A 13,850-nucleotide genomic window follows, 5' to 3' on the forward strand; every position below is an offset into this window, starting at 1 on the left:
CTTATTGCGCCCAACCTTAAGCCATTAATTATAACCCTCCTTATCTAGTTCCAGTCCTTTATTTAGTAAGTACCGTTTATAAGGACAAAGCTTTAACTAATGTCCTATAAAAACCCCGCCCTAATTATCTCTAAAAGAAAGGTCCTAAGGCTAAGTCGCTCTTTAGGATAGCTTTGCTATAGAATCTTATTAAACATATTTAATATTATAAACTCTAACTCTTAGGACCGTAGTATAACTATTAACTACTATCTTTAGTAGAATAGTTAGTAAGTTAACGCTTAAATCCTAATTAATATAAAAGCTAGCGGCATAGGATTTATTAATAAGATCTTTATATAAGATAATAGTTTTACCTTAACCGGCATATTAATATATTTGGATCTAATAGCAAACGCACTATTAGGCCGTATTACCTACGTAGTAGCCCTAAGACTCTGATACCTAAACCATAAAGAACTAATTAAGCTTTTCGTTACTACCCTAAGTTACCTAATAATCCTTAGACAGCCCTAGATAAAGCTATATAAAGTAGTTATTAATTAGGATAACCTTAAGCTTCTATTTACTGCTTTATATTATAAGCAGAAATGCTCTATAATATACTATCTTAACCCTAAACTAAAATCTATTAGCTTAAGATTTCTACCAATATCTACCCTACGCCTAAGGAATTTACCAGATTCCACTAACCTAGGAATTCCATTAAATTCCACCAATATATAATTTCTACTAATATCTACTAAGGACCTAAAAATTCTACTAAATACTATAAATTAATCCTAAGCACTATACCGCCTAAAGCTAAGTAGAAGCTTAAGCTTACTATGTAAAGATATTAGAAGGACTAGTATTCTATTATAAAAAGGATACTTAAAGAACCTAAACCTAAATCTAATACTAACTCCGTACCTAATACTAAACCTAAAATTAAGTAAGGAACTATATAAGAAACTATAGATAACTAGAGCCCGCTTAACGCTCTAAATATCTATATAATTAGAGCTACCCTACTAGCGCGACTCGCCAAGAGACCTAAATATACAATCTTTGCTATCACTATAGCCAATATTAAGAAGGCCTTAGTATTAAAAAAGCACACTAACCCTCTATAAAGGTACTAGTAAAGTACTATAACTACCTAAAGGTATTTTTATAAAAGGAAGCTAATAAGATATTAGAATACCAACCGTATAATTATAAGATTGTACTTAAAGAAGGAAAGCAGCCTAGATTTAGACCCCTATATAGGATATCCTAAAATAAACTCTAAATATTATAGAAGTACCTAGATAAGAACCTAAGTAAAGGATTTATTAGAGCAAGCTCTTTACCTATAGCCGTACTAGTAATCTTTGTTAAGAAACTAGGCGGCGGACTACGCTTCTGCGTAGACTACTAAGCTCTTAACGCTGTTACTATTAAGACCCGATATCTAATCCCGCTAATATAAGAGACACTAAGCTGACTAAGTAAGGCTCGCTTTTACATAAAGCTTAATATTATCTCTATATTTAACCGCCTCTATATTATAAAAGGAGATAAATAGCTTATTGCATTTCGTACCTAATATAGATTATTTAAGTACTTAGTAATACCCTTTGGCCCCACAAACACTCCAAGCTTGTTTTAATATTATATAAATAATACCCTCCATCCCTACCTAGATATCTTCTATACTGCTTATATTAACAATATTTTAATATATAGTAATAACCTAACCAAATACTAAAAATACGTTAATCTTGTTTTATAAGCCCTGCATAAAGCTAGTCTATAATTAGATATAGATAAATATAAATTTTATAAAATAGAAGTCCTATATTTTAGACTTTTTATTTCTATAAATAGTATATAAATAGATCCGAAAAAAGTTAAAGTAATTATAAACTAGTAAGAACCTAAGAATGTTAAAGACGTAAGAGCCTTTATACAATTTGCCAACTTCTACTAATAGTTTATTAATAACTTCTCCGCCCTAGTTTTACCCCTTATAGCCCTAACCTAAAAGGATAAAGCCTTTATCTTTAATAAGGAATATAAAAAGGCCTTTACTTATCTAAAGGTTATATTTACTACCGTACCTATACTCTAATACTTTAACCTAAACCAAATAAGTGCTATATCTGTAGCCCCTATAGCTGCGCCTTAACTACCTAGTTATTTAGACTGGGTAGTAGACATCCTAATCGCCAGGACGGCTCAATCGCTATAATTAATCAATTTTATTAATTATTTAAATACTACACAACTACTATAATAAGCGATTATCTATTAATTAAAAACTAGGTCGCTTACCTTACTTAAGCTATCCATAACGGCAAATATCCCTTAATTACGTAAGAATCCTAACCTATACGGTCGCGTTAAGTAACGCGTTACTAGACGAAAGTCTTAATTAAATTGACCTATAATGAATAGGCTACTTAGCAATGCAGAAGAAGGCATTATACTATAGATAATACGGTTAAACAATATTAGTGTTACGGAACCCTACCGCAGGGGCCTCTATAGGAGAGCCCCGTACTCTTGTGTATACCTTACGTATAGCTTATATCAGCTACGCGTAGGTATATTACCTCCTTACGCCCTTAACCCTTACGATCGATCGAGTAACGTTTTGTAGACTCCTTAAATATATACACTCTATAGCCACTGCCCCCGTTCCATAATATTACGTTACGCCTTTTTACCACTAACGCTTAGCCTATAACCAATTCTACGTCTCTATAATACTATAGGCGCTGCTAAAAGCAGCGTATTTACGAATTACCTCACTTTATACTTCTAAGGAACCCATAATAGTAAGATAATATTCCTTACTAGCTACTATATTAAACCTAAAGAACAATCTAATACCTATACTTAACCTACAACGCCAATTAATCCTAGGAGAATTTGATTTATTAGCCCTAACCCCTAAGGAAATAGACACTAATAATATTTTATCTTTTATTGACTATATAACTACGGATAAGTAAATAGAAGGGCTACCGCCTATTAAAATTAAAATATAAGACGCTAAGACGTTTGCAAAAATAGTAGTATAAGACCCTAATAAATACTACCGCCTTCTATAGAACTACTACCTAAAGCTTATATAAGCTAAGATGCGTACTACCTAAGATCGCAATATTATCTAAGACCTATAAGCTTATAAGGCGCTCGCTAATAATATACGTTAAGAAACTAAAGACGACCTCTATGTGTCTAAACGCGACGTTTAATAGTTAAAGAAGAATAAGATTATACTAATTGCTATAGTTACTAAAAAAGAAGGCATAATTAAATACCTATAATCTTAGCTTAATAAGCACATTTATAATAACGCTAGATACCTCTTTACTATATATAACGCCACCTAAGTCTCTACGCCCCTAATAACTTTACCTACTTAACACTTAACGGAGGGTTAGCGCTAAGCAGCTTTACCTAATAGAAACCCCTACTAAAGCAGCAATAATAAAAGCTATAATAATTAAACCTAAACTGCTACCGTAAGATCTAATATACGCTACTTTAATCCCTTAGTCTTTTAAGGAGACCGCAAGGAATACAGCCACTAGAAGATGCAAATCCGCGAGAAACTAACTTAGAGCGCCTACCTTTTTCCTACGGAAGATATTAAGATTAGCTATATTATCGGGCGAACGAAGGGTATACTATTTAATAGACTCTTCGCCTAATAGGAGACTAGTAGCCCCTAGAAGTAGCAGTCTTACTAAAAAGTCCTTAATAATCTTAACCTAATATACCGTAACTATAACCTACTAACTACCAACTGAGCTAAACTACGTGCCCTAAAGATAAGCCCTACTAAATTATTTAATAAGTTCTATGTTAAATTCTAGAAATATACTAAAGCCCTCGCCTAAGACAATACTAAAGACTAAGAGGATCTTATTAAAAAAAGTTACTTATCGCCTTAGTTACGCAGCCACTAGCTATAACTACAACAATATTTATAAGATGGTAGTAGCCCTATAAAAGATTAAATAACGACTAAATTAGATTGCTACTACTAACCCTTATTTAAAGACCTCTCTGTAGAAGCCCTCCAGGCCTACTAAACCTATATATACTAAGCCACCAACGCCTACTACCTTAAGTACCACTAGAGCTAATATTAACCTCTCTATACTAACCTTTCCGCAAAAACTCCTAGATGGAGAGCGCGAGCTACTCTAGAAATTAAGACGCTGCTATAAATACCATTAAAAAGGCTATTATTTGTTACGGACGCTTTAAGTACAATGTTATAACTACTAGGAGAGGAGTTGGAAGAAGCTAGTTAGTTAATCTAGGCACGGTCTAGTATGGAGTCAGTGGAACTATGTGACGAGGAATAGTAACCGAGGTTATATAATATGCTACGTATTAAACGAGAGGAATGAGAGGAACTTACGTACCTTACGTATAAGACGTATATCACGTATAAGAAGGATTTCATAGGAGTACGGTTGTGTATTTAAGGACCCTTAGTCCCTACCTAGATAGTTCCTTCCTTGTAGTGATTCTTAAAATATAATTAGAGTTAATCTATTAGGCAACCACTCCACTAGTTATTATTACTTGCATTTCCTATATACCTAGCCCAATAATGAGCCTACCGTAGTTCTTGCTATAAGGTTCTGTTACACAATTACTACCTAGTTACGGTATTAATAATAGTAAGTTGGATAATATGCCACCAAAAGCAGCCACTATAACGCCATTGACGGCAGCAACTACTTTAAGGTTAGGTAACGACACTAGTATAGCAGACATTGACTTATAGCAACCTGTAACGGTCGGACAGCTATAAGAGATAGTTAATTAGTTAACAGAAAATAATGCAACGTTGGAAAATAGGATTAACGGGATAGGCGTAGTAAAGGTTAAGTTACTATCGATTAAAAGATACTTAGGAGAGAGATCGAAGCTTAAAGGATTCCTTACGCAAATGCACTTTAAAGTTACGTAAGAGGGAGCTAAGCTAGCAACACCTATGGATTAAATAGCTTACGCAGGATTATTCTTAATAGGAAGAGCACTTAAATAGTTTAAGCCTTACCTTATAGAGATTTAGGTAAATGGAATAATAATAACGAACTAGGAGGTACGGTTTATATTCTTAAGCTAGAATAGATTTGTAGAGCGACTTATATAAATATTTAGAGACCTAAAGGCAGTAACTATAGCGGAAAGAAAACTCCAAGATATTACGTAATAAACCTTAGCAATTAAGTATATAACACAGTTCCAGACGTTAGCGATATAAGTTAAGTGGAATAATAGGGCGCTTATGGCATAATATAAATAGGGACTTAAGGCTAAAGTCTAGGACGTAATTATTCTGATAGAAGATGCGGACACCCTAAGGGAATTAATAGATTAGGCGATTAAGATTAATAATTAGATCTACTAAAGGGAACAGGCTAAGAAGGGTTAGGATAGAGTTCTATAGTTATATAAGGCGCAGAATACGCAATGATAAAAGCTAAGTTAAAAACTATGGTATGGCGCAGAGCTAATAGACCTAAGTGGTACTAGAGAAGCCTATAAGAGATAGAGTAAGAACCTATAGAAACCTAGGGGACAAAGATTAAGTAATTAAAGGTTTAAGGAGCAGAGGCTGAATTAGGGATCTTAGTAGCAGAAGATATTTAGGCGAACTCCATAGTAAGAAAAATAGTTTAAAAAAGGAGCTTATATAAATTGCGGAAAATAGGGTTATTATATTAGAGACTGTAGAAGTAGGCAGAGTTACTATATAGTAAAAGGTATAAGACTAGTAGATAATATATACGTATAAAGGGATAATAATGTGCTGTAAGGAACAAAAGAATATTTAATTAGAAGTTTTGCGTTTTGTTATAATAACGTATGCCAAATTTATAAGGACGCTAAGTATGGCGTAAGCTATTGGCTATAGGAGCTAGCACCTATAGAATATAGAGGAACTAATAAACTAGTTCGCAGATCGGATATTAAGGATAATAAATTTAACGTAGGCGAAATATTTTATAATAATAAGGTAATAAGAGTGGTTTACTGGGAATATGTAGCTATCGGAGATGTTACACTAGAAGTAGAGGATAATTCCACTATAGAATAGGGAACATTAGTAGGGATCGAAACCCCACTAGATATAATATCTATCGCTTTACGAGACGTAAGAGAAGTAGGATAGCGAACTACTTCGGCACTTAATAAAGGCAAAAGGCTAAAAGCTTAAGATTCTTATAGCGGGATAAGAGATAACCAAGATTCTTAAGAAGAGATGAGGTAAGCTTAAGGACCTATAATAGACGAAAACTAATAGAGTAGAGTAGTAGCTTAGTTTAGCGATATATAAATAAGCTCGGGACGGAAGTTCCTATAGGTATAAGATTCTTAAGACGAGATAAGTGAGATTTAAGACTTTTAAGATGAGATGAGGATACTAAGTAAGCCTAGTTGGACTAAGGCTGGAGCTAAGCTTAAGTTAGAAGCAAGCTTAGGATTAAAGAATCTAAGGGGCTAAAAATTCGGAGTACGAATTAGGACACCTATAGGTAAGAGGTAAGGAGCTTCTTTATAGATTAGAGAATCTATAGCGTAAATAGTAATTAGATTAGGAGACGAATATATAAACCTAGAGGACTTATTAGTAGAACACAGTATTTGGACTAAAGATTAAAAAGTTAATACTAAGATTAAGAAGTACGGAGACTTTAAGGATTTAAGCGCAAGGCGCAAACCAAAAGAAACTATAGAAGAATTTAGGTAAAGAATTATTGTATAGCAAGAATAGAAACTAGATAAGAGAACTAGTATATTGGGATGTATAAGGGATAGAGCGCTAATACGAAGAATCACTAATAGGCTTAGGGTAGGCATACTAAGAGCTAAGTGGCTTACTAAACTGGAGGATAAAGAGGATCTAGGGATTCTAACTAGGTTTAAAGAACGACATATAAAAGGCTATTATGAGGTAGTAATAAGAAGATACTTCCTTACGGATAAGTCGTATATACTTTAGCAGCTGTACTAAAAGTGGTATAGGTAAAGGCATAATAATAAGTGGGAAGATTTTTATATGTGGTTGGATAAAAGAGTTATCTAGGACCACTTAATTATAGAGAAGGCCATAAATTATATTAAAGGAGCCTTAATTATAACGTTAAAGGATCTAGAGGAGCGTTTAGAGGACTAGAGAAACAAGAGATGTATCTTAGTACCCGTAAATAAAGTCGTAATGTTTAGATTAGCACGATAAAGGTTTAAACTTAAGGATAAAGACAAGCTAAGAGTTAACCTAAAGCACCTAGTATACTACACGTTATTATAGATCGCGTGCGTAGACAATATATACGAGATATATAAGAATCTAAAAGAAAAGAATTAGAAATACCCTATAAGAATATACTAGATAACGGACGAGTGGTAGTACAGGAATGCTAAATATATGCATAGATGGCATCTAGTAGAAGCCTAAGAAGAAGGAAGCTTAGTACTTTAACTAGGAAGATTTCTTATAGAAGAATGCTTAGACGGACAATAGTGGTGGGAATGCCTAGAAAACACGTGTTTATGGCATATTAAAGATAAAAAGCGAACTAGGTATTGGCTAAAGAGTAAGCCAAGTGTACTAGGATTAAGTAGCTAATAGTTAGGAAAAGTAGAGGCCTACGGGACTAAAGGGAGCTAGTGGTAGAGCTTTAGACCCTTAAAGGAATTTAAGGACAACACCTAAATTTAAGAGTTAAATGGTAAAATTAACAGTTTAAAGCGCTAATAGATAGTAGAGTAATAAGGAACTATATCTTACTAGTAGTAGTTAAAAGGATAGGATTACCTTATAGACAAAAGGAGGAACCTTACCTATTAATTATAATTTTAGGAGATCTAATAGCCTACGGAGGAGGTATTATTAATCTTAAAATAGGACCTATTTAGATAACCATTAAAGAAAGATAAATTAAGATGTCTTTTAATATCCTACTATTAGGACGGGATAAGGTAGTACTAGGAATGCCTTAGTTATAGGAATATAATCTAAAGATTAATTGGATTATAGGTTAAGTTAATATTAAGGATACTTAATACCGTAAGATATGATAATAAGCTAAGATAGTATAGTACTAAGTTGGAGCGATATATAAAGAGACTGAGCAAGGCTTAAGTTATATACTAAAGAGATACTATAAGTATAGTAAGAAACTATAGTTACTAGAAAGTAAAAAGCTGTTAGAGTATATAGTATAGGATTATAAGATAGAGTTAGAACTAGGAACGAGTTTAAAGTTCTTTTTAATCTATAAGCTTACTAAAGAAGAAGGTAAAGTATTAAAAGAGTTTATCTAGGAAAATCTATAAAAGGGATATATTAAACCATTATAGTTATTAGTAGGATATCTAGTACTATTTATACTAAAGAAAAATGGTAAACTAAGGCTGTGTATTAACTATAGATAGTTAAACAGTATTACTAGAAAGGATAGGTATTCTTTACCCTTAATTAGCGAAATTTAAGATAGGATAGGTAATGCGCAAATCTTTATAAAGATAGATTTGAGATAGGCGTACCATTAGATTAAAATTAAGGAAGGTAACGAATAGAAGGCAGCCTTTAGGTTAAAGGAAGAACTATATAAACTATTAGTTATGCAATTTAGGCTTATAAACGCACTAGTAACGTTTTAGAAGTGTATTAATAATATATTAGGAGAACACTTAGATGAATTTGTTATAGTATACCTTAACGATATTATTATCTACTTAATAACTAAGGAAGAATATAGGGAATACGTTAAATGGGTCTTAAAGAGACTATAAGAAGAATAGATGCTAGTAGTAATTAAGAAATACGAGTTCTTTACTAGAAAGACTAATTTTGTTAGATTTATTATTAAACTAGGCCAACTTAGTATAGATCTAAAGAAGATTAAAGCTATAGTAAATTAGTAAGAACTAGAGAATATTACGCAGTTAAGATTATTTCTAGGATTTTATAATTACTATAGGATATTTATAGCGTAGTGGTTAAAGGATATTAAGCCACTTATATAATTAATAAAGAAAGAAAAACTATAGGTATAGGGAGAGGAACAAAGAGAGCTCTTTAAGAAAGTTAAAGAGTTATTTACCTAGGAGCTAGTTCTTAAAATTTATTAACTAGGATTAGAAACGGTTATAGAAATAGATATATTAGACTATATACTAGGGGTATACTTTATATAGAAATATTAAGATAGATAGCACCTAGTGGTATACTATAGTCGAAAGATAACACTACTAGAGTTAAACTATAATATCTATAATAAGGAGTTATTAGGTATAGTTATAGTATTAAAGGAATAGAGAGTATTCTTATAAGGTATAAAGAAACTATTTATAGTTAAGATAGATTATAAGAACCTAATAGGATTTCTAATAATAAAGGAACTTAACTAAAGATAGGTTAAATGGGCAGAGATGCTTATAGAATACTATTTTAAGATTTAGTATATTAAGGGTATAGACAATATATAAGCAGACGCTCTAAGCTGTAAAGCTAAACTATAAAACAATAAGAAGCTATTAGGGGCTTTACTGTAAAAAGACATAAACAGATTAATTAGATATAATTATCTAAAAATTATAGTAACTTAAGAAAGAGATAAACTAGAGAAAGTTTATAAGTTATTAGGAAACTTTTAGGAATAAAAATTTTTAGAAGTATAGCTAGAAGATCTATAGACGGATATATACGAAAATTAAGAAGTAAAGTATATCCTAAGAAGTATAGCAGAGCAGTTTATGGAAGACTTCTATAAGGGATTAACTTAAGGGCATAATAGAGCTATGGGCTTAGTATTAAGACTCTAGGAGGAGTATATTATTAATAGAATCTAAAGGATAGCTAGGAAGGTTACTAAGGAGAGTCTAAATTACTAAAGAAATAAATTAATAAGGCATAAGCTATATAGAGGGCTATAACCTATTAAAATACTAGAGAGACTATGGGAGGTTATATTATAAGACTTTATTATTAAGTTGCTAAAGTTAAGAGATCCTATTACCAGATAAGATTATAACGCGATCTTAGTAATAGTAGATAAGCTTATAAAGTAGGGATACTTTATAGCATATACAGAAGAAATCTTAGCAGAAGATATCGCTAAAATCTATATTAAAGAAGTATTTATAAGATATAGAGTACTAAGTAAAATTATATTAGATAGAGATCTAAGATTTATAGCAGTATTCTAGGAAGTATTCTTAGCAGAGCAAGGAGTTAGAGTAGCAACTTTTACTATATATTATCTACAAATAGATAGTTAAATAAAAAGATTAAATTAGACACTAGAGCAGTATCTAAGGTATTATATTAATTATGTATAGAATAATTGGGTATCGCTATTACTAGTTATATAGTTTGCATATAATATAATACCTTAAGAAGAAATAGGTATATTACTATTTAAGGCAAATTATGGACGTCAGGAAAACGGGAGGGTGGTAGGGGCTAGCCAGGGGCTAGCCCGGGGCTGGCCCGGGGTCATTTCAGCTGGATCCGCTGATCTGCTTATATATACTTATTTACGCTAGCCCGGGGCTAGCCCGGGGCCATATTAGCAACATTAGCACATTTTATACGTTTTATATATTTTATATAATATTTCCTATAGCTGCAATATGTATAATTATAATAAAATTTAAAATTTAAAATTCAAAATTTAAAATTCAAAAATTTAAAATTTAAAATTAATAGTAGCTATAAGGGATATCTCTCGCAGAGTCTCCAAATCGTCAATTAGCGGCGTTCCCGATAATCCGCTAGCCATGTACTGATTTCCTAACTAGGCCTAGTGCCTGTCCTACCTATCCTGCCTGTTTTGCCTATCCTCCCTGTCCTACCTATCCTACCTATCCTACCGTCTGACCGTCCTACTTGTTCGTGCCTACCTGTCTATGCCTACCGGTTGTGCCTACTTGTCTATGCCTACCTATCTATATCTATAATTTGGGGGAGAGATCGGCCAGATCAAAGGCTCTGCTTGATTTGATTGCAATTAATTATATTAATTTGAATCGTTCTCTCTGGGCGTTCGCTGGCTGTACGTTTGAACGGTGGTCGTCTAGGGTGCCTCCCTAAGAGGCCTTGATTCGATTTGATTTGGTAATGGGATGATATTGAGGCTCTAGTTCGATTCGATTGATCGATTGAATTGATTGTGGTGTTTGCTGGCTGGTCGTTTAAACGATTATCGTCTGGCTCTGGCGACGGTCGTCTGGTTCTGGCGACGGTCGTCTGGTTCTGGCGACGGTCGTCTGGTTCTCGCGACGGTCGTCTGGTTCTGGCGACGGTCGTCTGGTTCTGGCGACGGTCGTCTGGTTCTGGTCACAGTCCTCTAGCTACCGTTCTGGTGCCTCCCTAAGTAGGGAGGATGTAAGGAAGGAAGGAAGGAAGGGTAAAGGTGGCATTTAGGTGTATAAGGGGTATGTAAAGGCACGTGTAGAGGCTGTCGGGAATATAGCGGGGACCCAATGGTACTTCGGACGATTTAGATAATAAGGAAAATCAAAGTCCTGCTAGGAGCCTGCTAGGAAGCCTGCTAGGAGCCTACCCGGAGGCCTTTAGGATTTTAATACCCTAATAGCAATAAATACAATAATAGTAATAATATTTATTTTATAGCTATAAGCTAGCATAGTGCTAGCGTATAGCTCTAAGGCTTAGCTAATATGGCTAAAAGCTAGCCCTAGGCTAGGGGGGGTTAGCTAATATAGCTAAAAGCTAGCCTTAGGCTAGGGGGGGTTAGTTAATATGGCTAAAAGCTGGCCCCGGGCTAGGGGGGGTTGGCTAATATGGCGGAAAGCTAGCCCCGGGCCCTAAAAACACTTTTAGCGAAACCAAATTTCCTGCGCCACTTCCCGTTTTCCTGACGGATATAAGCTAAGAATATCGTTATTATTACAGTAAGTAAAAAAAACGAGTAGTATAGCTAAAGAAAGGATAAAGATATTAATAAATCTTTATATAGACCTTATAGAATTAGTAAAGAAGGTATAAGAGAGAATAAAAAAGTACTATAATACTAAGAGATCTAAGGGACTAGATCTTAAGGAGGGAGATAAAGTATAGCTACTATATAAAAATTTTAAGAGTTAACAACTAAGTAAGAAGTTAGACTATATTAAACTAGGGCCTTTTAAAATTATGTAAAGGATTTTACTAGTTATATTTAAGTTAAACCTACTAGCTAAAATAAAGATCTACCCTATATAATATATTATAATGCTAGAGCTAGTATATAGGAATATTAAGCCACTAGTTTATAAAGTAGACATATATAGAGGATAAGAAGAAGATAAATAGTAAGTTTTAAAGATCGTTAGTTATAAGGACATTAACGATAAAATATAGTATAAAGTTAAGTAGATAGGCTATACTAAGACTACCTAAGAGCTACTAGAAAATTTAAAAAACGCTATAAGAAAGGTATAGAAGTATTAGAAGAGATTAGGTTAAGTAGTATTAATAAAAAAGGATTACTAAAGAATAAGTTACCTAAGGGGGACCTAAGAAGAGCAGTTACTAAACTACTTAAATCTATTTCCTTTTCTGTTAGAAGAGAATCCGTTCTTTTATTACTAAGTTCCTATAAACCTTATTTTATAAGTTTTTATTTCTTAAAACGCACCTTTTTATAAACCTTCTTAAGATAAAGTAGATAAGTAAATACCGCGATCTAAGTATCTAAGGCCTTTTATTCCGCATTATAAAAACGTTTTAACTTAGTAAGGGCTTAAGATAGTTTACTATCTAGCCGCGTAGTAGTAGATTAAATATAAAACCCTAAGATAAATTAATTAGGGAACTAGACGACTATTAAAAGTAATAGGTCGCGTATATTTAGTATTAGAAGTAGAGTAAACGTTATAGGACGAACAAATATTTACTTTAGTGCACTCTAAGTAAGAGGACGGTTATTATAAAGATGGGTTCGCTAACGCAATATAAACTAACCCCTTTTTTAAACAGCGAGAATATAGAGACGGTATAATCTTACTAAGAGATAATATTGCAGCTATAGTATGAGCACGACGTTGGGCGTATAAAGAAGAAATTGCTTTAGGTATAATAAGCAATAATATTAACCAAATTAATTAAATGGATATTATACCTCTAGTAAATAACCTAAAGATATTTTAAATCTTTAAGAATAAAGATAAAGAGGAGGGGGATAGTATTACGGACGCTTTAAGTATAATATTACGACTACTAGGAGAGGAGTTAAAAGAAGCTAGTTAGTTAATCTAGGCATGGTCTAGTATAGAGTTAGTAGAACTATGTAATAAGGAATAGTAACTAAGGTTATATAACATGCTATATATTAAATAAGAGAAATAAGAGAAACTTATATACCTTATATATAAGACATATATTACGTATAAAAAGGATTTTATAGGAGTATAGTTATGTATTTAAGGACCTTTAGTCCCTACCTAGATAGTTCCTTCCTTATAGTAATTCTTAGAATATAATTAGAGTTAATCTATTAGGCAACCACTCTACCAGTTGTTATTACTTGTCGACTATTATTACTTACATTTCCTATACACCTAGCCTAATAACGAGCCTACTATAGTTCTTGCTATAAGGTTCCGTTATATTATTGCAATAACCTAAACTACCTAATAGCTAGGTTTAGTACCTACCGCCTAATACTTAACCTAATACCCTAAATACTAAATATATTACTATATGCCACTACTATACAAAATAAAGACGTAGTAATAGTAGTAGAATTAGATACAGAAGCGGAAAACGCTAAGTCCTAGCCCTAAATTGTAGGTTAGGACGCCCTAATAATAGGGGGATCTATATATTAGCCTACTTA

Source organism: Cenococcum geophilum, assembly GCF_001692895.1.
Source record: "Cenococcum geophilum 1.58 unplaced genomic scaffold K441scaffold_42, whole genome shotgun sequence".
NCBI lineage: Eukaryota > Fungi > Ascomycota > Dothideomycetes > Gloniales > Gloniaceae > Cenococcum > Cenococcum geophilum.